The sequence below is a fragment of the Apodemus sylvaticus genome, chromosome 23 (assembly GCF_947179515.1).
Source record: "Apodemus sylvaticus chromosome 23, mApoSyl1.1, whole genome shotgun sequence".
Classification (NCBI taxonomy): domain Eukaryota; kingdom Metazoa; phylum Chordata; class Mammalia; order Rodentia; family Muridae; genus Apodemus; species Apodemus sylvaticus.
The window spans coordinates 33,858,330-33,882,276 of NC_067494.1; the positions used below are offsets into that span (position 1 = coordinate 33,858,330).

The window sequence follows — 23,947 nt, forward strand, 5'->3', positions numbered from 1 at the left end:
TCTAAAACCGAGTCAGTACCCAAAGCCAACCATACACAGTGTAGCATTTGCCAATCATACTCACCTACCGATGAGAAATGATAGTTTATAAAGTAAGTATATTAGGAGACTTGTGAGGGCCATTAATAAGATAGAAAGGTTCTCACAATATAGTGTAACAGAAGGCCTAAGTATGCTTACTCTTGGACCTCAGGACCATCAATAAGTAAAGTAGACCTCACTGAAACACAAGCACAGCAATACCACAGCAGTTGATCTGATGCACCAGACAGCTAATAGGTGAGTAATAGTGTATACAGTATATTTGTGCTGGCTCATTTTACATCAAGTTAACACGAGCTAACTAGTCTCATCAGAGAGGAGGGAGCCTCAATTGAGAAACTGCGTCCGGAGGATCCAGTTGTAGGCAAGCCTGTAGGGCATTTTCTTAATTAGTGATCTGTGCGGGAGGGCCTAGCCCATGATCGGAGGGGCCACTCCTGGGCTGGTGGTCCCCGGTGCTGTAAGAAAGCAGCCAGAGCAAGCTAGCGATCAGTAGTACCCCTCTGTGGCCCCTGCATCAGCTCCTGCCTCCAGGTTCCTGCCCTGCTTGAGGTCCTGCCTTGTCTTCCTCCAGTGGTGAATAGTGATGTGGACACGAAAGCCAAGGGTTTCCCTTCCCTCTTGGCTTTTAGTCGAGGTGTTTCATCACAGTAGCAGTAACTATATGTTGGACAAAAGAATGACTTATATCCCAGGAGACACCAAGCAGGCCTGCCAGACTTCATTATGCTACTCAGAATGTGGACGAGTTGAAAGATGAATTGCATATTTATGAAAAAAAATCTCACCTGGTACCATAAGCATTCATAAAATGTGGTGTACTACAGGGAGATGACATTCGTAGAAGCAAATGAAGAGTGTGGGGTTGTGCCTTCCCAGGCCTGGCGGAGCACAGGCCCATCTGACACACCTGTTTGAAAGGTGCCAAGTGTTACAAAGAACGTCACCTCGAAAGCACCTGTGACAGGTCCTGCTTTTATTGTCCTACCATATCGGTGCCTTTAAACATCCAGCTGTCGCAAAGGTCTCGGCCTCCTTTTCCACTTTTGCTTTCTCTAACCAAAGGTTATCCAGTCTGGGTGGTGGGAGGTGCAGATTCCTAAACCCAGTAAACACCCTTCTCCCACTTTTTTAGAGTTGTGACCCCATAAGTTACAGTGTGAAATCCGAGTTTGGATGCGAAGCAACCGTTTTAGATCCGATTTCTGAGCGCTCTAGGAAAAGGCCACACGCGTCCAAGACTTAGCTGTACCAGAACTGCCCATAGAAGAGAAGGGAAAAAAAGCGATGCGTCTGTGAAAACAGTAGCAGGGAGTTTAAAAAAAGAAAAAGAAAAGAAAAAGAAAAAAAGGAGAGAGAAGGAAAGGAAAGGAAAGGAAAGGAAAGGAAAGGAAAGGAAAGGAAAGGAAAGGAAAGGAAAGGAAAGGGAAAAAAGAGAAAAAGAAAAAAAAAAACTTTCCCCCTAGAGGCTGTAATTTGACTGCTGTCTTTGGCAAAGCTCCAGAGAGCAAGCTTAATCTCTTTCTGAGCCGCCTCCTACTCTCTGCCTGGTCCTCCCGCAGGGCCCCGTGGAGGCGGGCGGGGACCGCGACCCGCGGCAGCGGCCGGAGGAGCGGGGCGGGGCGGGACGCGCCCGGGAGCGGAGTGGGAAAGAGGAAGTGGAGCCGGGCGAGCTGCAGGGCTCGGGGCCGCCGGAGCCGGCGCTGGAGCGCAGCGCACCGCGGAGCCAGTGCTCGGGAGCCGCCCCTCTCCGGTGAGCTCCGCCGGGACTATTCCAGGGACCAGGCAAGGGAAGCCGGGGACCTCGTCCACGCGCCCCGAATCTGCAGGTGGGACGAACGGGATCTCAGTGCCTGGCTCTGGGGTGGGGTGGGGGGTGTCTCTAAGCGCTGCTCCAGGAAGGGGGACTGATGGGGTCGTCGGCGGTGCTGCCCCAAGACCGCCCTTAGCCCGACTCAGCCTGGACCTGCGAGCTCGGCGCTCCCTCGGCTTGCTGCAGCCATCCGGGTTGCAGTTTGCAGCTCCGCGAAGTTTGCTCAAGCGCGCCGTGTGCCGCCCGCGCCCCCAAGTCCAACGGAACTATCCCCAAATAGGACACTCTGGACCAACACCCCAACAGCGGTGCGGGCGCGACGGCGGGGAGTTCTGTGTGGTCCAGCTAGGAGCGGTCCTGCGGGGGAGGGGGGCAGAAACTCGCGTGGGCGCCCCCAAATCAGCAAGTCAGCGCTTTATAGGAGTGAGCCCGGGAAGTCTAGAACCTGTGCCCCATCTGTCACCCGGACACATGGTAATACCTAGCTGGCTACGACTGTGTGGACTGTTGGCCAGAGGAAAAAGTTGGGGGGGGGGGGGGGAAGCAGGCCCCGGGGTGACTGCTAGAGCAGGTCCCCTTTTTGTGTCCCCATGGAGTCTCAGAGCTCTACAGTCAAAAAAGTCAGGACAGTCAATGAGGAGAGGGTGGTTGGTTTGCTCAGTTTCACAGCGTTCGTGAGAAACAGTGTAGCTGAGTGCCTTGGATGTGCTGTGTGAAGGTGGTCTGTGTAAAGCTGACCCGGTGTGCAACCCTGGAATTTCATTAAGCTCTAGCGGCGCTTTTTGCTCTTTGTACCACCCTCAGGTGGCCAGAGTTACTGCACCTATTATGACACCCTCCCTCCCCCCCCCCCGCGCCGCACCCCCCTTCCCCCCCCCACAATGATTTCATCTTCTCAGGAAACCCAGTCACCCAGGGAGAGTTGTTTTGAGGATTTGGGGCACTCTGGATACAAACTGAATATACACTGGATACAAAACCCGTGTAGGAGGCCGGGATGTTAAGTCTGGGTCAGATTTAACATTTAATTGAATTCCAGGCTTAGACTGTGTTAAAACCTGTGGTCAAGGGTTAAAGTCAGCCTGTTTGAATTCTCAGTTTCTGGAGTTGCCAATTTTCAAAGAATAGATGGATTTTTTGTTGTTGTTGTTAAACTGATGTAAAAACAAACAAAAAAACTTATCTAAGCCCATAGTGTCAGAGATCTAAAACCTCTCAACTTTAGCCTTGCACTGTAGGACATGAGGAAAAGCAATCCTGGTAGCTTCCTCCCTGATAAAGCAGTGTACGTGAACCACATAGTTTTAACTGGTTTTACCCCTTCCAATTTATGGTATTTGTTATTCTACATGAGTTAACTCTTCTACACAAAAGCGATGGGTTAGTGTTTGACCGTTTAACATCTTTGAGTCTGGCTTCCTGATTCCTGACTTAGCTGTTTGTCCTCTTGGAATTGTACCATGCCCAAGCCACTAAAACCGACCAGGAAGAAACTTTCTTTTCCAGAGTTCACCGACCTCCCCTCTGGCTTCCTCCCCAAGTGGGTCCCCACCAGTAATCCTTGTGTGACCTCCATCCATTTCCTTTGCATGACAGATTCCCCTAAAGTCTTTTGCAAAAGGATAAAACAAAGCAAGAATGGGAACAGCTGTTTGGTAGTCAAATTTGTGCCTCAAATCTTTCTTTGATAAAATTTGTCTGCGTCTATCCTTCCCCTGTGAGTCCTTTTTCAATGCCTTTAGTATAGATGATTGTTAATATGTTTTAACATATTATACATAACATAAATAGTATAACATATGTAAATATGATGTAACATATGTAAATATACTGGTATATTATATGCATATATAAAATATATAATAAAAATATGTGTGATACATTATATATATCATGATACATTATGATATATGATATTACATATATATATGATATATATACCTTTTAAGCTTTTCATGGGAGATTACAGCTATCATTCAAATGGGTTAAATGATCATATTATATAACCCATAGAAATTGCCAATCTAATTTTTCAAAACCAAAGACAACCAGTAGTATTGCACTCTGCTTATTTGCTGTTATGATTTCTTTTCGTGATTCAATTCAGCTTTACTAGTTTGTATTCTGACACGAAAAAAGATGGAAAAATGCCTGAGAAACTGCAGTCTCTGGAGCCTCTAGTAACCTAACAACACTATCTGATCTCTACTCTGTTCTGGGTGCTGCAATCCCCTTTGTAAGGTTTTTTTCCTTCTTTTTACTGCTGGTAGTTGAGTCTTTGAAACAATTGTCACCTTGTAATCCTACTGCAGAGATGATTAGATCTCAGGCTCTTCAGGCAGGATGGCTCTAGGATGGTGTGGGCCAGCCTCTGAGTCTTGGAGATTTAGAGTGATTAGGGCCAAGCATTCTAGGATTAGCCCTTGAAACTGAAGCTCCTGTCAGTGCCCCAAGCCCCGTACCCCTGCTAAGGTCCTAAGCTGATGTGGACCATTTTATGACTAAGGGAAGCAACAATTATTTGCAAACAAGCAACCAAACAAACATGATCTGGCTTTTCTTATCTTTCCTCTGCCGCCGCCCCCCCCCACCCCGCATATATTTCAGAAAGAATGCCCCTTAGCTCCAGAGCTGGACTGAGGGTTGAAATGGAGTAATCCCTATTAAATGTTCCACACCTATGGCGTGCTTTGAGGATGGTAGGTAGTTGCTGATAAACTGTTCCCTGGAGGCAGGGTTTTTTTTTTTCTTTTTTTTTTCTTCGATGTATTTTTTATTTACATTTCAAATGATTTTCCCTTTTCTAGACCCCCCCCCACTCCCCAAAAGACCCATCAGCCCCCTTCCCTCCCCCTGTTCTCCCACCCACCCCTTCCCACTTCCCTGTTCTGGTTTTGCCCTATACTGCTTCACTGAGTCTTTTTTGCTGAAGCCTCTCTATCCATCGGCAGAACTATGCCGTGACTGAGACCTGCCCTCCGTACCTCAAAGAGATGGTTACATGGGGACAGTTTCATATTTATAAATTTTTCATTTGTTTTTTGGGTTTTTTTTTTCCTCTAAGTTTTCTTAAGCAGGTTCTTACTATGAAGCCCAGACTGGCCTTGAACTCACAGTTGTCCCAGTTTAGCTGGGTTTACAAATGAGTGTAACCACACCGGGCTGCAATTCACTCTTTAAGGGGAAAAAATAATAATAACCTTTTGATGTAGGAAAAAATGTGATTTCTAATGCAAAGCATTCACATATTCAGGCACAGATAGAAAACCAAACAAAACAACTTTTTTCCTTTTGGACAGTCTCTCTTCTAATGTGCAGTAGGCATCTGAGATGTTTTATCCTAGACCTACTGTGTCAATCTCTCTTGATGAAATGAAATGTTGACCCAGATCCATCAGACCATTCAGAGTCAGCTGTGCCAAACAGAACTCACTGACAGAAGAAGGGGGCCCACATGATTAGAATCTGGCTGACTGTATGGTTAGCAGTGGATGCCTCAGGAGGGTGCTAGGCCTGCCTGCTGGGCTCCTGGCAGCGGGCCCTGGTTTATCACTGAAGGGCTTGTCTCCGAGGAACCTAAAGGCTGCAGACCACCTTCGGGTGTGCCTGGCTAACCCCCTTGCGGTGACGAGGGGTTCCGTGGAACACTAGCTCTCACGTTGGAGTCTGAGTATCTTTTCAACCTCTGTACATAGGCTCCTGAATATTTCTTCCAATGACCTATAGACCAAGTAAAAAATTTCCAAACCGCATCTCCCTTGGGTGAGCCGAAGGGGCCCCTGTACCTGTGCAGTTTTTCAGGCCTCGATCAACCAGCTGTTCACTGAAAGGATTTATCTTCATTTCCAAAACACCCAGGGCCACATGACTTTGTAGCATTTGTGTTGCATTAGGTATTATAAGTAATTTAAGACATGTGAAAGCAATTTAAAGTATATAGGGAACTACAGAAGCTAGTTGGTGGTTGAGAGACCTTGCTACTCTTAGAATTGTAGTCCGATTCCCAGCATCTGGAGGCTCACAATTGGCTGTAACTTCAGATTCCGAAGATTTCACTCTCTTTTCTGACCTCCTTTGGCACATGTACTCACATGCATGTATGTGTATGTGTGTATACACACACACACACACACACACACCCCTAAAGTATATAGGAGGTATGGAAGTATAGCTTATTGGTACAGCATATACTGAATTCTCATTCTGGCCTGGGTTCAGTCCCCCAGTACCTTTGGCTCTAAACTGGGAAATGTGTATAAATTGAAAGTTTCATTCAATTTTCTATAAAGGATTTGAACATTCATCGGGCAATCCCATCCGCACACCGAAAAGCATCTGTATTAAATTACTGCTTGACGGGAAACTAAAGCCTGCTGGATCCACAATTCCATAACCGTCTCTTTCTCCCTCCCCATACAATCCAAGAAGAAAGTCAGTTTGGAGAGTGTTGATGCTAGGGTAAAAAAATTTTTAAAACAAATTCCAGCTACGCCCACTTGTAATAACTCGATGGTGGTGGGGTGGAGGAAGAGCTGGGGTTTTCCATGAGCCTTTAATTAAGAACCCTGTTTTGGTAGCTTTAATAACCACAGTGCTACATAGGCCACAGAAGCAGCTTATCAGCAGAAGCCGGCCTGACTGTGATTTGGCTAAAAGTTAAGCATCCCTTTGATGGGAGGAGGGGGCAGGGGCACCCTTTCAATATGTCAAAGGTAAAGCTGGGTGAGTGTGGGTCTCCTGCTGGCTAGAGCTTCTGCAGGAACCAGCAGACCCATAAGCCATCATGCTATTGAGTTAGCTGTAGCAATTGCAATACTTTGTGTGGGGGGGGGAGGGGGTCACACAGGCACATGATGTAGACAGGCATAGAAGAGGAACAGAAGGGCTGAATTCCAGCTCTGCCTCTGGCAAACCTTCTCCTACAAAAAGGTAGGTTTTTTTTTTTTTAAAGTACTTGGGGCTTTGAGGTTCGCAAGAGGATCATGTGCTACTTGATTGGGGGGATGTTTTGGTTGCAACCACTTGGAAATGTAAAAATTGGTGGGCGTCAGGGTTTATCACTATAATGCCAGCTCTGAGGAGGCGCGGACAGAGAGATTGCCATGAGTTCAGGGCAGCTGGGCTTGGAGGGAGTTCCAAGCCAGCCTGGGATGCAGCTGGAAGTTCTGTCTGAAGAGAGTAAATAACCTGCGAGTCTGAAAAGTGTAAAACCGCACTTTTGTCACCAAACAGAAAAACGGGATATAGGCCAGGGAGGTGTCTTAGGTAATAAATTTCCTTACAAGCGCCAGGACTGGAGTTTGTATCTATCCATTAAAAAAAATGCCACTAGTTGGGAGACAGCACTGGCTGGTGGCGATCTCAGCGCTGGAGCATCAGAAATGGGCTGGTCCCTGGGCTCCCTAGCCAGTCAGCCTAGCCTGCGTGTTGGCTTTCAAGCCAGTAAGAGACTCTGTCTCAACAGTGAAAGGAACGGAGAGAAAGGAGGAGGGGACAGGAGAAAGGAAAAGGTGGGTAGATGGCACCTGGAGAATGACACCCAAGATTGTCCTTTGCTGTTATACATGCTTCATACAGGCATGAGCACATGCACACACACACACACACACAGAGAGAGAGAGAGAGAGAGAGAGAGAGAGAGAGAGAGAGAGAGAGAACAGGTTGCATTTGGCCTGTAGCTGTAATTTGCTCCTCTGTATGAAATAGTTGTTATTTATAATATCATTCAATATTGCCATGGAGACCCAAAGTGGGAAACCTCACAGGAACTGTCTGAGTTGGCACAACGCTGACTGGTGTAAAACTGAGATCTTCTCTCTGTCACTGTCTTCTCCTTATACTGGGGTTAGAAGTTGCTGCTGCAGTCAGAGACCTTAGGAACGGCCATGCCGCATTTCCACATCCAGCCCCGAGTTGACTTAAGTGTGTGTAGGGGAGGGGGAGCTTGGTTGGGCTGAAATAAAAGCTACCGTATCATCGGTAACTCCATATGGAAGAGTCAAGCTCCTGAGCCTGTCAGTCACCATTTGTGCGCCTGCCCTTAGTAACCTCCAGTATTCCTGCGTCGCCTTTAGTTAGTAGTGCTTTCTCACCTACACACATACGGGCATGTTGTCTCTCCAGAAACCTTGTTTTTCACACTGGACAAAGATGTGTACACACCTCTCCATACCTATAGCGGAAGCTTTTAAGAGTCCAGAGAAATGGGATCCCTGTTGATATACGTTTTACCAACGTTCTATCAAGACATTCTACCAAGCTAAGTCTTGACTTCTCCCTTCATTTGCTGTAATCTACTCATCTTTTTGTTTTTGAACATGGGGTTTCATGTAGCCCAGGCTAGCCATTAGTTACATTTAGCTACACATATCCCTACATAGCTAAGGGTAGCCTTAAACTTCCAATCCTCTCGCCTCCACCTTCCAGGGGCTTGGATTTCAGGGCTTTACCACACACTGGCTTTCTTCAGTACTAGGGGTCAGTCTGAGGTTGGACACATGCTGGGCAGTCACATTCGCAGTCCCCAGTTTTCTCTCTCTACAGTAACTGACAACGGACTCTTGGTAGAGAGTTGGGTGAGATTTCATGCTGTTAAAGATCCGTTCTCACAGCAGTAATTTACCAATCTCATATTACTTGTTGATCAGCGAGTGTTTGATTTTATTCAGCTCAGCTCCATTTATTGAGAACCTACCTCTGCCTTTATATCATTCTGCTGCGCCTATAACACTGCCTGACCAACACAACATGATGGTCTCCGTCATGTTGATGGTCTCTGTCATGTTGATAGTCTCCGTCATGTTGATGGTCTCCATTGTATTGATGGTCTCCATGGAGACAGAATGAGGGTGATGGGAAATTCAGAGTGGATGGATGGACTGCTCTTCCTTGGTGGTCCAGGAGGCTTCGAGAAGAGCCGACATTTACCTTGGACCATAATGATAAAGAGTTCTAAGGAGTCTTTGAAATATACTGTATGATGTGCTGGAAATCAAAATGCTGGGCAGGCACCCCACTACTGGATTCCCAGCCCCCAAATTACCATTTTCTATTGTCTTTAAAATTACTGTCTATGTTTTGGGTTTCCCTTTGTAGGCCAGGGCAGCCTTAGACTCTGTGCCCTTTCCTACATCCACCTCCAGAATCCTGCCATGAACTGTGGATTTGTTTGTCCTCTGGGCTTATATCCATGGCTGCCCAGTGACCCACTGACCCCTGGTATGGAGATGCAACCTTCTTTTCTGTCTCTTAGCTCTCCCTACTGACTTGGATTTGACAGAGAGTTTAATTTAATATTAACATAGTAATTAAAAATAGTATAATACATCTATGACCTGATGTGTTTTTTCAATAGTTTAAAAGATTCACTTTGGTCTGGCCAATGGGTCCCAAATGAATTCTTCTTAAGCGACTTTGACCTGCATGTAACTTGTAAAGGGCGAGGCTGAGTGGTTCCTACAGCCAGCTGAGTCCTTTGGCAGATGTCTGCGGATCCATCCTGCAGTGGAGCTGCCTCTCTAGAGCTCCAAAGGCATGAGCTCCGAGCTGGCTTTCTTCCGTTTGTTTAGATTTTATTTAACAAGCATTGTGCCTTTGCCCCTCCCTATCCCGGGAGGCTGCCTGTCCCTCTGATGGAGAAGGTTTCTTTGTACAGTCAAGCAGAGGAGGCTCGACTTCAGTCAGGCCTCCTTTTCCTGCCCTGGCAAGCCTCTGGGTTTACACACCAAGCTGACTTCCTTCCAACAGAGCTCCACCCTCCTGGTGAAGGAAGGAGTCCTGCTGAAATGTTTGTTTCTCTGACCACCCTCCAAACTCCCAGCCCTGGTCGGAACCTTTGCTCTCCACTCCTGTTGGAGCCTGCTGGCTTCCCCTGGCTCTTACGAGTCTTTGAGTCCCAGTGAACATGCGTGTTTCCTTCCAGCTGTGATCAAATGCACTCTTGGGCTGCTTTGTTTTTCTTCTCAGTAAGTTCCCCAAGTCCTTAGCCCCACAGTGTCCCTCCATCCACTCTCTCCCAACCTAGCTGCTGATATCAGTGCAAAGTCCCCTTCTTGTACCCGGTCTGACAGGGAGGGTAGATCAGTGCCTGCTGACCTAGAAGGAAATGGGGTGCAGGCCTCTCTCCTCCGAGCCACCCTTGCCATGTGATTAAAGGTCCCATGTCCCCAGAGGTCTTCAGAACAGACAACCAGTCCGACTGAAATCTGAGTCTTTGGAAACATGTAGATTAAAACCAGAAGTCACTCCTAGGCATTCCGGGGATGCATGTTAACCACAGTCCACCCCGGATTGAGGTGATTTAAAGCTGTCACCAACCTGTGATGAGAAAGCTGGGGAAGAGCTGGGGCCACCAGGAAAAGAGAGCTCTATGGCTGTCAGAGCTCGGCTCCAGTGGCTGGGTGATTACAGGTCCTCCAGACCTGACATCTGCGCATCTCTGATGTGCTTCGAGAGAGGAAGACTATAATCTGAGGCATAAATAGTCCCTTGAACCACATAACCCTGTTATTAGCTTAAGTATCTATGTGGTGCTAACACGTTAGAGCTGCCTCAAAGGAGGATACGGCTCCCTTTCTGAAACGACTTAGCGTTATACTGTCGGGGATCTCACCCTCTTTATTTAGCCTTTGAAACCACTGAACACGTGAATGAAGGAACCCAAGAGTGAGTCTAACTCTTGGTGATTTGGGATCACTGAAAGGGAAGATATGTTGGAGGAATGTTGTGGGGGAGATGTAGGCTTTTTAAAAAATGAACCAGTTAACTCGGGGACTTTCCTGTCCTATAGAGGAAGCTTGATAAGAAATAGTATGTGTGGACTGTGACATTAATGAGATATTCCGGCAACAGGATGGGACATGGGAACGTGGCGGGGTTGATCAGTATTAGCTCTACCGAGGAAACTCCATGAGGGATTACTTGAAAGTTCTGGGACATACTGACAGAGGAAAATCTTGGTGGTCTTGGCTCTCGTCCACTTTTCCTCGCTACCCATGTAATATAATCCGCTCCCGCCCCATACACACGTGCCCTTAGAAGCTGGGAGTTTGAATTCGACTATAAAGAAGGTTGTTTGATGCCAGTCCTTCATGCTGTCTGACCTCCAAATCAATATCACCATGACATCATGGTCCATGGGCGTGCCCTGCTACAAGGATGCAGAGAACCTGGCTGGCTTCTCAACTGTGTTCTCACCATGGAGGGCTCTTCCTTGTTCCTAACTGCTTCTGCTTTGAGCTTATCTGGAATGGCGACAGATACTATGAGGTTATAGAAACAGCTAGAATGAGGTTCCATAATTAGCAACGGCTTTCAAGGTCCACAATACCCCGATCCCGTGTCAAGATTCTATCCAGCCTAGAGCTTCAAGAATTTCTAAACCAGGAGTCAACAGTTCTTTGCTTCTGAAGTCTTACAGAAGTAAGAGGGCTGGAGAGAGGGCCCCGTGGGTAAAGTGCTTTCTGGAACTGAGTTCGGATTCCCAGTGTCCCACATAAAATGTAGGTGTGGCACGGCACACCTCTAACCCTAGTGCTGGGGGATGGAGGGAGACAAGGCAGAGACACTTGGGTCCTCAGAGCAGCATGACCAACCAGATTAGCAAGCCAGTGAGCAATGGGTTCAGTGTGTGACCTATCTAAAACAACAACATCATCATCATTGTCACCATCATCAACAACAACAACAACCTGGAGAATGATTCCAGAAGACAGACAATATCAACCTCTGACCTCTACTCATGTGTGTGTACCTATATGTATACATATGCACATACAAGTATGTCCACCTGTGCCTACACATGCATGTACACACACACAGAAAGAGAGACATAGACAGAGAGAGAGAGACAGAGACAGACAGAAATTTCTTCACTAGCTAAAGACATACAAGTCACATCTGTTCCAAAATTCTACTTTGTTTTAGGTTGCTCATATATGCAGAAAACACTTCGTAAATCATCAAGAAAAGATCTTCCAGTAAGGAAAAAAAATCCATATTTAGTATCATCTTGCTTTTTTCCCTTCTTTATTGTGATCTAAGTTTAAATGCTATTTTAGGGTACTTACCGTTAAGCCATTGTGGACATGGACAATATCTGTGTGCTTTCCTAAAGTCTCAGTCGGCATTCCAATAAGGGATCTACTATGAAATTAGGAAGTGTGCGTATGTCACTGAAAGGTTAAATGCCACCTAAACTAGAGGTTTACAACTATACAATAAAGATTTTATGAAGCTGGACTTGGGGACCAACAGTTGAAATCCCAGCACATTAGAGGCCAAGGCAGGAAGAATTTGTAGTTCAAGGATAGCCTGGGCTATATGGGAAGACCCTGGCTCAAAAAATATTAGAAGGAAAGAAGAAAAAAATAATGTTATGAGTTCTAAGTGCACAATAAATTCATGGTTAGGTGTGGCAATCCTATGCCTTTTCTGCACATCGTATTAGTTTTATGGTCTGTTACTAGATAGCTAGAGCAATAAACCAACAAGTAACCCGGCAAGGCTATCTTGGTGTTATAATATTGTGCCTTGAGTTTCCTGAGGCACCAGTCTATCTTTCAAGACAAGGAAGTGCATTTAGCCTGTCAAGGTAGAGACGTGATATTCAGGTCACCAGTTTGCTCAACAAACATACTTTCCTAGTTCTGGGTGAAGAGCAGAAGAGACCAAGTCTGGGGTGAAAAGGTCAGCTCCAACAAGTGCTTTAAAAAAAAGTTGAACAGACAATTTGATGAAGTTTCCATTTGAGCATGGTGAGAAGGCTTAATTGGAGGATGCATATTACACAGCTGTTATTCTAACTAAAGCTCGAGACAGTCACCTAAGAAGGACATGACCCCAGTGACCTAGAGAGCTCCCACTAAGCCTTACACATGACGTTCCCATCACACTCCAGGAGTGTCAGCCTAGGGGCCAAGCCTTAACCTATGAGCCCTCTGGAGTACTGTATTAGTCAGCTTTCGGGACAAAATACCTAGGACCAGAAACTTAGAAAGAGGTCAGGTTTGTTTGGGCTCACTGTGATTGTCCTGTTCTTTCTCAGCATGTGGCAAGGCAACATGGTGGAAATCACAACAGGGAAAGCTGTTAACATTCCGGTCACCAAGCAGAGCAGGGGGGCGTTCCCCAATATCAGCTTTAAGGGCATGTTCCCAATAACCTAATTTCCTCCAGCTAGGTGCTATTTCTAAAGGTTCTACTATCTCCTAACAGCATCAGAGAACAGTTGGGAGACTTACAGACCCAGTAATTTAGGGACTAAGCACCTAATATGTGGGCTTTGGTGGAACGTGATTATACAAAAGATAACTGGGATCTTCTAAAGCCAAACCACAGCAGGAAGTAACCTCTGAGTCAAAGTTGAGTCAGCACAAGTGAGTGATCTTGAGGAAATCTGAGAAAAGAATGGTCTAGAAGAAAAGGTAAATGTGGAGAATCTATTTATAGAGTGAGGGAAACACAAATGTGTGTGATCAGGTAAGCTGTACGTGAGAGACAACACTGAGGAGGGAGGCAGAGGCTACGGCGTGCTGGTGTGGAGGATGTGCCGGATAGCCACATACCCTAGTTAAGGACTAGTTTTATTCTCTGGCTACTTTAGCATTGTCTCTAGGATTTGCTTTGCTTACCCAACTCAGGTTTCACTTCTGTTACCCTCTCTGTCTCCTCTACACACAGTTGAGAAGCATATAACTAGACATGACACCATGAGCAATCTCATCTCACTGCCTACTCTGAGGATGTGGTTGTATATGTACAAGTGTGTATGTTTGTGTAGTTGATAAGCAAAATGCATGTTCATGTGCACATGTGTATAGCAGGCGTGTAGTGGTCAGAAGAAAAGTTCTAGTGTTCATCTTTGGGTGCCTTTCACATTTGTTTGTTTCTTAGCTCTCTCATTGCCCTACAACTTTGCCAAGCAGCCTAGGCTAGTTAGCCAGTGAGCTTCCAGGAAATCCTCCTGTCCCTGCCTCCCATCTTCCATCTGTGGGCGTCACAGGCACACAGCACTGCGCCCAGTTTTTCACATGGGTTCTGGAGATTCAAATTCAATTCAAGTGGTCATATTTGTGAGGCAAATGCTCTCCTTACTGAACCATCTCTGCATACCTTGATGTTCATCTTCCCTCTCTGCATGACCAGCTCCTCGAGAGCAAATACAGACCAACTCACTTTTCCTCTTACTAAGGAAATTAGTTTGAAGAAATACTAGGAAAACAAAACCCAGTTTCTAATTTCAGTTGAGAGATAGAAATTCTGAGCAGGTAGCCAAAGATATAAATAAGAGAGAAGGAAGAAGAAGAGGAAGGAGAGGAGGAGGAGGAAAGGGTTGAAGTGAGACAGGGAGGAGGAGACTGAGAGAGGAAAGAGAAAAAAAGATGGAAAGAAAACTCACCAAGGAGATCTGAGCTACCAATTCATTAACAGCTCTTTAGAAAGTGGGTTTGTTCTACCAATGTTCTTTCATGGCCGTGCTCTCTCCCTTTGAACATTTGGAAGTCTATAGTAAAGGCTGCACTTTGTAAGGGAGCCTGGTCATTGCCTGTCTCTCTTGTAGAACTCTGCCCTCAGGCCATGCTATGACCAGGGCCATTTACCCACAAGAGACCCTCAGAAGGTCATTGTTGTGGATAGGCCTGGCCTTGTATTTTGGTGCTAATTCCACTCCTCAGAGGGGCTGCAGGTGAGGAGTTGCCTTGTGAACTTTCCACCTTAACTTTTCAAATAAAGGCTTGAGCCAATGATTGGGCAGGAGGAAGTGGGGGGGAGGGGAGCTGAGAATTTAGGGGAGGAGAAAAGGATCACTGGGAAGGGGGAGGAGCTAAGGAGGATGGGGGGGGGTGGAGCTGTGAGGAATCCAAGGAGAAGCTGGAGAGAGAGAAGCTTGAGACTGGGGAGAGAAACTGCAAGAAATATGGGATAATATAGATGGGAATAGAGTAGTGTAGTGGGAGATCTGCCCAATCTAGGCTTCTAGCTTGTATTGTTACTGATTGAGTTGAGATTTCTTTTACCGGGTAATTAGGTTGGAAATAAAGTAGCAACAGGTCATCCTTACAAATATTCCCCCATAAAAAGGGAGGAGGATTCATGAGCTACACACAATTTCTTTTCCCTAACAGTGGCTGTGGGGGAGTGAAGAAGACTTCCGCAGTAGTGTAGCTGATCTTAAACAGCCCATGATTCTGTAAGCAACCTCTAACTCCTGGTCCTTTGAGTAACCAACCTTCACCAGTGCTCCCTTCACTGGTGCTCCTGTGACCAATCTCAATTAAACCCATTGAACCCACCGGTCCATCAGGATAGCCTTAAATGAAATCTTTTTTTTTTTAATCTGTCTTTGGTACCCCATCCGGGACATTTCTCCATCTCTCCTCAGGTAGTCATACAAAACTGCCTTACCCTATCTTGCTGTAAACTTGCAAACTCAACAGAGGATTGTGTTTCTTCTGGGACAGAAGTAACTACCAGAGATACTATAATAAAAAGGAATATTTCTAATACCCCAATTCAACTGAGTAAATCTTATACACTTTTAAATGAAGTATCAACAATGTCCAAAGATTTGGTAAGGAATGTGTTTATTGGGACATAGCAATCACTCCCAGTTCATCCTTCTCCTCACACCAGAGAACGGGAGGCTACCCTGTGGACCTTGACTCAGTGGTTTGACTTGAATTGTCATCCAGTCCTCTCTTCTTACTGTCTGGTGGAAGTGTGATCAATGATAAGGCGTGATTATAATGTATGGTACTGTACAGACAGGAGTGAAAGGTTGCTAGCCTGTGACTGTAGTACCCAGTGTGAAACGGCTGCTTTATTATTCTCAGGATCAGAATTAATCAGTCTTGTTGAAGGAAAAAATATGCCCAAATCAAACTGAAGAATGTTAAATAGTTTCATAATTGCCTTAGGTTGTATAATCTCAGTTTACAAAGACAGGTCTAAACTTCCTCTTCATATTAAAAGAGGATGGATTCTACTAACCTGGTTTTAATGGTTACATTGATTAGAAAAATTGTCAGCTAATACTTCTGGAATATTCTGACAAACTTTCTGACTCAAGTAGTAAGGCTCAGTTGTGTTTCAAAATAAGTCAATAAAAAGAGGGAGACTCCACAATGCCATTGGTTGGCCTAAGACCCCCACTTCTATTCTGATCCCTTCAGAGATTTATCTATCTGGATTTTACACAGCTGACTCAAAGTCACCCACCTAGAATTGGACTCAGTCTCACTTCCAGACAGACCCCTAACTTCCTGCCCCTCCCCAACATCATTTTTCCAATTATTTTCAACGGCATCACAATTCAGTGGATATAGCAAGGCATTTTCCCCCTTTCCCCATGCTCTAGCCACTAAGCAACAATGAATAGGGTCTTCAGTCTATATTCACCTACCCATGCCTCTTCCTTATCCTTTTAGAATCCTGCCTCTTGACTGGACTATTAGAATACCCTCTTAAGGGCACACTAACAGTTGTACTAAGACCAACTCAGAACAGTGAGTGCATTTTCAGGGTCTTCTGTTGGCTTATTAATTCCTGTGAAGTTTGGTGGGAAACATAAGGTAGAGACAGATATATAAGTCCCTCACGTAAGGCATTTAGGGCTTCTTGGTCACATCCCTCTCTCACAGCTGAGCATTAGCCCGTACGCAGATATGTAGGCTTTCTTTGCAAAGCCTCCAGAATCCAACTACTTTATCTGGTCTTCAGTGATTTCTTTTGGTCCGGTCACTGTCACTTCTCCCTAGGGTATTGCCATAGGTCTAATTGCCCCCTTATTTAGATCTCGGTCCCCAACTCTCTGTTTTCTGTATGGCACCAAAGTGACCCTGTTCATTGTTAGTTATGTCAACCTCTGTGGATCCCCATCTCATTCAGCAGAAGCTAGTTCATGGGGCATCGTCAGAGATGCTCCCTGACCTAGTCCTATATTAGGTCTCACCTCACTTCACCTCACCTCCTCACCTCACCTCACCTCACCTCACCTCCTCACCTCACCTCACCTCACCTCACCTCACCTCCTCACCTCACCTCACCTCACCTCACCTCACCTCCTCACCTCACCTCACCTCAACTCCTCACCTCACCTCACCTCACCTCCTCACCTCACCTCCTCACCTCACCTCACCTCCTCACCTCACCTCACCTCCTCACCTCACCTCACCTCCTCACCTCACCTCACCTCACCTCCTCACCTCACCTCACCTCACCTCCTTACCTCACCTCCTCACCTCACCTCACCTCCTCACCTCACCTCACCTCCTCACCTCACCTCACCTCCTCACCTCACCTCACCTCACCTCACCTCACGATCCTCTGTTGTACTCTCCATTAGCCCACCAGCCTCCTTGTGACTCATAGACATTTTAAGCTCCAGCCTTACGCCATTTTCATAACCACCACTGCCTAGAACATTCTTGCCTGCCTACCAGGGCCTTTGCTGCCCCCCTCTCTTGTCAGTCTCCAGCTTAGGTGTCCTCTTACTAAAGAAATGCCTGGTCCCTTTTTATAGAATTAGAGTCCACTGAAGTCTTGCAAGCACATCCTTCTTGGCCCACTTCATTTTTATGACTACCTTTTGTCAGTGTGTATCATAGGAATTGCCTGCCTGTTGTCTGTTCTCTTCACCTTTACCAGAGCAGAGGTCTTGGTTATTCATGGCTGTGTCTCCGACGCTTTAGTGCAGCGCTCATCATGGAGAGAAGGTTAAATGCTTGTTCATTAAATTGATGTTGGATTACCATCAGTGTGTGTATGTTTGGGTTAACTCTGTTTAGTATGTTCTGGTGACTGATTCTTTTACATCGTATTCTAGAACAGATGCTAACAGCCTGGAATATTGTGAATGGCTGATTGGTGACGGTGAGGATGGAGGTGATGATGGTAATGGTTGTAATAATGCTGGTGGACGTGGCGAAATTGATGGTGATGGTAGTGATGGGGGAAGGGGCAACGAGCTGGATGTAGAAGTGAAAAAGAAGGTAGAGAAGCCCTCTCCCATGACTTCCCTTTCTCCATTCTTGGTCTCATGTTCTTGGGCTTATGGGGAAGCGTCCAGAGGAATACTTTACTCTTTGCTGGAGAGTTTACTCTCTAGCCCCATCTTATCTAGAAGATTTTCTGTGTCACTGCATCCTGTATCTGCTCTCTGCTCCACTCAGCTTCTGCCTTCTAGGTCCTCATCAAAACAAGCAGTGCGGCATAAGGTGTGATAGCTGAAGATTTCAGCTCTGGAGCTAGACCTGGGTTCGAAGCCTGCTTTACCATTTAGAGGTTGACTAGCCTTGACCAACGTGTTCAGCCCCTGTAAACCTAGGCCCATCATCTTACACACGGGAAATGCATAACAACTTTCTGGAGTTGCATCGGGGACTCCATTGGGGACTGAATCAGTCACCCTTTAAAATGCTTGTAGAGCCCCATCCTAACAGGAAAAGTGAGGTAAATGTTAACCATTATTTTCATCAGGTTTTGTTAAAGCAAATAATTTAAATTTATAAAATTCAAATTATCCTCTTATTTCTCAAAAACAGATGGATGTATTATTTTTATTATTTCTTGGGTATTAGCTCCTTACCCCAATATAGATGGTCAGCTTATTAATGTCTTGTATTTGACAGTTATATAAAATAAATACCATATGGATGTGCGAAGATTATATTTATCTACCCACCTCTTGCCTCCCTTCTGTGATCTAATTGACATACCATAAGTTGCTATTTGTTTATTATCTTTCTAAGTTCCTGGGAGGGAGGAATGGATCTTCTAATTAGGGGAATTTCCCAACAGAGGTAAGCAGAGAATGTCCTGTAATGTGCCTCCACATTCCCAACCTCAACATTCAGCAGACATAAATTCCGTGCCAACCCTAGTTCATCCATTTTCCCTCCCCTACTTTAAATGATTAAAAGTAAATACCAAGACCCGGGGTGTAGTTCAGTACTAGTGTGAGGTTACTGAGAGCAAGGGCTGAGATTCTGTTCTCACTCCTTTCCAAAGAGCAATTTCCAGATGTGTTATTCTGCCTGCAAATACTTCACTTTCTGCCTAATATACTTGACTACCACTGAACAACCCTAATGAAAACAACACAACTCCTTACTACCCACTTCTTCCCTGTCTACAACATATAGTAGGTAATGTAATGCTTAAACAAATCAGTGCACAGTTATATTCAAACCTAATGTTGTTTAAAAAAAAAATAGCGTAAATGATGCGTATGGTCTTGGGTTACTGGTTTTCACTTCTTTGGCTAAGATGAAGGGGGACTGGTGCTGAATTGATAATGTAGGCCACAGGACTTGTATAGTAACTGAGGCAGGGTTGCTTTGTGTTGTTGGCCACCACAGAACAGACATCATCACCACCCAGTTAGAAGATACTTTTGTTCTTTTGGAGTATTACCTTGGGATACACCATTCTTGTGTCTTGACTCAAGTGTGCTGTCCTGTCTGTCTTCTCATCTAGAATGGGGAACAAAGGTCACCTTGTTCTTGTTTTTGAGTTGGATAAGCCACGTTTAGCTCTGATCTAAAGTCTTACTAGCTGTTTCTTCACCATCAAGTCCGGGATAATTACACTACTGGATAAGATTGTTATGAGCACTTACCGATAGTGGCTAAGGTGCTCTAGCTTACCGCTTGGCTTGAGCGGCTACTTAGTAGACTGTTATAAACATTATCTTATCTCAAAGCCACATGGTTAGCAACATCTCAAGGCAAAAATTGTTTAGACAGAGAGAAAGACCCCTAAAGGAAGCTTCCCCCCAGCAATATCCCTCCATGGACTCTTGTTCTTACATCCAAACCCTTTGGGGTCTCCCATGGTTGTGGAGGTCCACGGTGGGATAAAGGGCAGTGTTGTGCTTTTCTGTCTGGTCTGCACACTGCCCATCTGAAGTCTGAAGAGTTTTAACTACTATTAAGATTTTAAAGGAGATACGTGTAGTCCTCCCTTCTTTCATGAGCATAGAGTAGGAGGAAATTGGTTTTCTCATGAAAATCAGATTTTGTTCTGGAACTGTAAATTTGGAGGGCTCCATCTCCTCTCCAGAACTAGGTCTCTGTCCCTGAAAGTTCTGAGGGCCTGGCTGTATGGCGGTGCAGATTATATCATCTGAACAGGATGGTTACCTGGCATGGTAGTCTGCTTCCTACCCACACGTGGTGATCGTACCTGGCTTGTTGGGAGCGCATTAGCAAACCCTTTCCCATAGGTTTACACACAAGGTGTGTTTCACCTTCCCATCATTCACCTACCACGTGGAAATGTCCTTTCATCTTTTGAATTAGTCACCTATATTTCCAAGATCACCCTTGAACTGGGGCAAATTAAAACTATTTGAAAGAAATACTTTCTTGGGTAATCTGTAACCTCAGTCACCCTCTCCACTGACACCCAACAACAGATTCCTGACCCCAATTATGGTACCACATCACATACCCCTGGGCCGTTTCCCATATCACCTGTCTGAATCCCTCACATCAAAGACAACCCACAGGCCTCCCTTCCAGTCTTCTCCCTTGGCCTCACTTGTCCCTTCAGAGCTGGCAGCTGCCCTGTTTGCTCTCCTGCATGAAGTCTCTTCATCTTTCTGAATCTCCCTAGTAGGAAGCTTGCACTGTGCACTTACTTAAATTCCCATGACAGCAAACTTATGGGTGTGTACATGTATGTATATTTATGTGTACATGTTCATGATATGTGTATGTATTTGTGTGTCTCTGTGTGTTTATATATTTGCATGTATTTGGGTATATGTTTGTACATATGTATGTATACATGTGTATATGTGTGTATATGTATGTATAAATATATTTCTGTATATTTATATGTATATATATATATGTATGTATATAATGTGCATATATGTATGTCTGTATATCTGTGTGTATCTGGGTCTGTCTGTATGTGTCTGTATGAATTCACATGGTCTAGGATATCCTTGAGAAGAATGAGACCGGAAAGGGATCAGAGAGGGCAGGACCTACTGTAAAGAATAGACTTTGTAAAGGAAACAGAGATAGGGAGACTGAAGAGGCCAGGTACAGAGAGAGTCTGGAGTAAGAGGAGAGGGATGGCTGGGAAGCCTCTCTCAGTTCTCCCCCCCACTCCCCCCTACTCCCCCCACACCCCCTACACCCCCACACCCCCGGCCTGCTGCCCATGGCTCCTCGTTGTATCAGAGTGCAACAAGAACAGAATTGATGGACTATAGGTGTGGTGGGGGCAGTAGTAAGAGGCTTTGCATCAATCATGAGTTTCATGCTCACAAGTGCTTTGAATATGCACAGTTCCATCCTCAAGAAAGAAATGAAAGCATACGTATATGAATTCAAGAAAGAAACTCAGATGATCCACAGAAGTATTGATACCCGCGTGTATCAGACGGACACAGATTCTGTGACCTTACTGGATGTGTTGGGAGTGAAGGGGAAGGGGAATCCAGTGGTAAGAAAAGGAGGAGATTAACATTTCCTCACAGGTCTGATCTGTGAGTTCAGGGCTAGCAACTGATCTTCTCCACCTAAAAATCAAACTTCTGCTTTCCTGTCCTTAGACATGACATCTCGATTATGAGCAAACACAAACCAAATTAAAATTAAAAAGAGCTGTGTTATTGCAGAAGGAAAAGGTGACTGTTTGGAAGACATTAATTTGTCTGGTAATAGAGGAGCAATGAATCTTGTAAGATGTGGCAGAGCAGGAGGGACTGTGGCCACAGTCCTTAGGCTGACTTCTTCAAGCCCTTAGGAGCTGGGTCTTACAGACCTAGCTGACTAAGGAGATGTTTTCTCCTGGGATTAAACCTGTGTCTAACATGTCTAACACCTGTTGACATGCCATCCTTGGGGACAATTGAATAGTGCATGCTAGTGATGACCTAAGAACTGGACACTTTCAGCTAACACTTCATTGTGGTAATGACTCCCTGTTGCCAAATTCAGCCTGGAGGAGAAATCATTGAAGATGGCAGTCCTCAGAGACTTGCTGGTCATTCATGGTGACAACAAGAAACACTTGAAAACCAACGTGTAATTCCCCACTTGGGTGACGTCCTGTCAGGACAAGTTCACTTGAAAACAGCAGTACAATCTCTAATAGCTACCCGTTCAGATTGATCTGATGAATCAGAGACATGACTGAATAATCTCAACCTACTATGATATAGTCAAAGTAAATGCTGATGTTTAGGATTTATGGCTTGGATAGAAGGAGGTACAGTTTGAATATTATTAAGAAGCCAAGAAGCCAAACAGCCAAGATGAAAGAATTGAATTTTCACTGTGTATTTTCAGAAATGCTAATTCCACCTTTTCTTCTTCTTCTTTCGCGCATTCCCAGTGAATTACAGGAAATCCTTGTAACAGGGTGTCCTAGGTTTGGACAGCTTGTTAGTTAGAAAAACACTCACTTGGTGGTAAGCTTTGGGTGAAGATTATAGCAGCCATTATGCACCACTGATTTTGAAGAACAACAATCCATTTAATCACACTTGTTTTCCTGGTGGCCTTCAGAAGAATTAAGAGACTTCCGTTAACAGGAAAAAAAAAAGTTTGTGTTAAGACAGTACTTTTATCTCTCCAAAACTATTGCTGCTACTGGAATTTCAAAATTAAATGTCATGTTCTAGTGAAGTTGAAAAGTACTCAAGCACTAATTAAGCAGTTAATTGCTGGCCTGGCAAAATTGACTCATGCTTTCATACTTAAGTACCTCAAATGGCCGTTAGAAGGAAGGGTGTCAGAATGTGAACCTCTATACAGAATGCTGTATCTGTTTGGCAGTATTTCCCATATAAATCAGGAAGGTTTGATCTGATATTAAAGGTTGTTTCTCTCTGAGCTGCCTAAGGAAATTACGAACATCAGTGTGGATGGTGAGCTCTGAATGCAACCATCTGACGGGTCTAAGTCGGCCTGTGAGGTCAGGCAAGAGAGCCTTCCCCATGGCTTATAAATGCATGGGATTTCCTTCCATTCTCTGAGCACAGACAAACCCACTGCAGCTCACTGATGGTCGTATCGGCAAGCATTGTTTCATGGAAGGCCTGGGGTGTGGGAACAAGTCTGCAGGGGAGAGGGAATACATTCAAACCCAGGAGCAGAAGAAAGTGGATACAGAGGACAGCGGGAGTTAGGAGAGAGGTCTCTTTGTGTGACCTGGTGTGTAATGGAGGCTGGTTGTACACAGGAGACATACAAATACACACATAAGGCTTATTGTAAATTACACTAACCGGTAACACAATTTTGAAATAATAACGTAAAGGGGGCAATTTTATGGATATTTCAACTGATGGATGCCCAGCTTATATTTGCATTCAATATAAAGAAGTGAATGAAATTTCAACATGAATACTGTTTTATATTTTCTTCTATATTAATGAGTAGGACAAGGAGCTAGGGACCGAGCTTAGTTGGTAGAGTAATTGTCAACTGTGCACGGAGCTCCGGGTTCCATTCCCGGTGTTGTACAAACCAGGTGGAGTGGCACATACTTGTAAACGTAGCACTCAGGAGGTAGATGCAGTAGGACCAGAAGTTCAAGGTCTTCCTCTGTTGTACAATGAGTTCAGTGCTACCCTTGGATCCATTGGACATATGTCTCAGAAAAAAAAATAAGGCAAAAGGGAGACAAGGAAGGCCTGTCTTTTTTTTTTTAATTCAATATATTTTTTATTTACATTTCAAATGATTTCCCCTGTTCTGGCCCCCCACTCCTGAAAGTCCCATAAGCCCCCTTCCCTCCCCCTGTTCTCCCACCCACCCCTTCCCACTTCCCTGTTCTGGTTTTGCCCTATACTGCTACATTGAGTCTTTCCAGAACAAGGGACCACTCCTCCGTTCTTCTTGTACCTCATTTGATGTGTGGATTAGGTTTTGGGTATTTCAGTTTTCTAGGCTAATATCCACTTATTTGTGAGGGCATACCATGATTGATCTTTTGAGACTGCGTTACCTCACTTAGTATGATGTTCTCCAGCTCCATCCATTTGCCTAAGAATTTCATGAATTCATTGTTTCTAATGGCTGAATAGTACTCCATTGTGTATATATACCACATTTTTTGCATCCATTCTTC

The 23,947-nt window shown here is 45.0% G+C and overlaps 1 protein-coding gene across 1 annotated transcript in view; it reads left to right on the plus strand.

The window, feature by feature from the left end:
* Positions 1 to 1,661: 1,661 nt before the first annotated feature.
* Positions 1,662 to 23,947, plus strand: part of Plekhg1 (pleckstrin homology and RhoGEF domain containing G1) — a 216,991-nt gene continuing 194,705 nt past the window's right edge. Inside the window, exon 1 of the mRNA XM_052169639.1 lies at positions 1,662 to 1,871. The gene's annotated coding sequence lies outside the window, so the exon portion shown is untranslated. The remainder of the gene's footprint in view (positions 1,872 to 23,947) is intronic.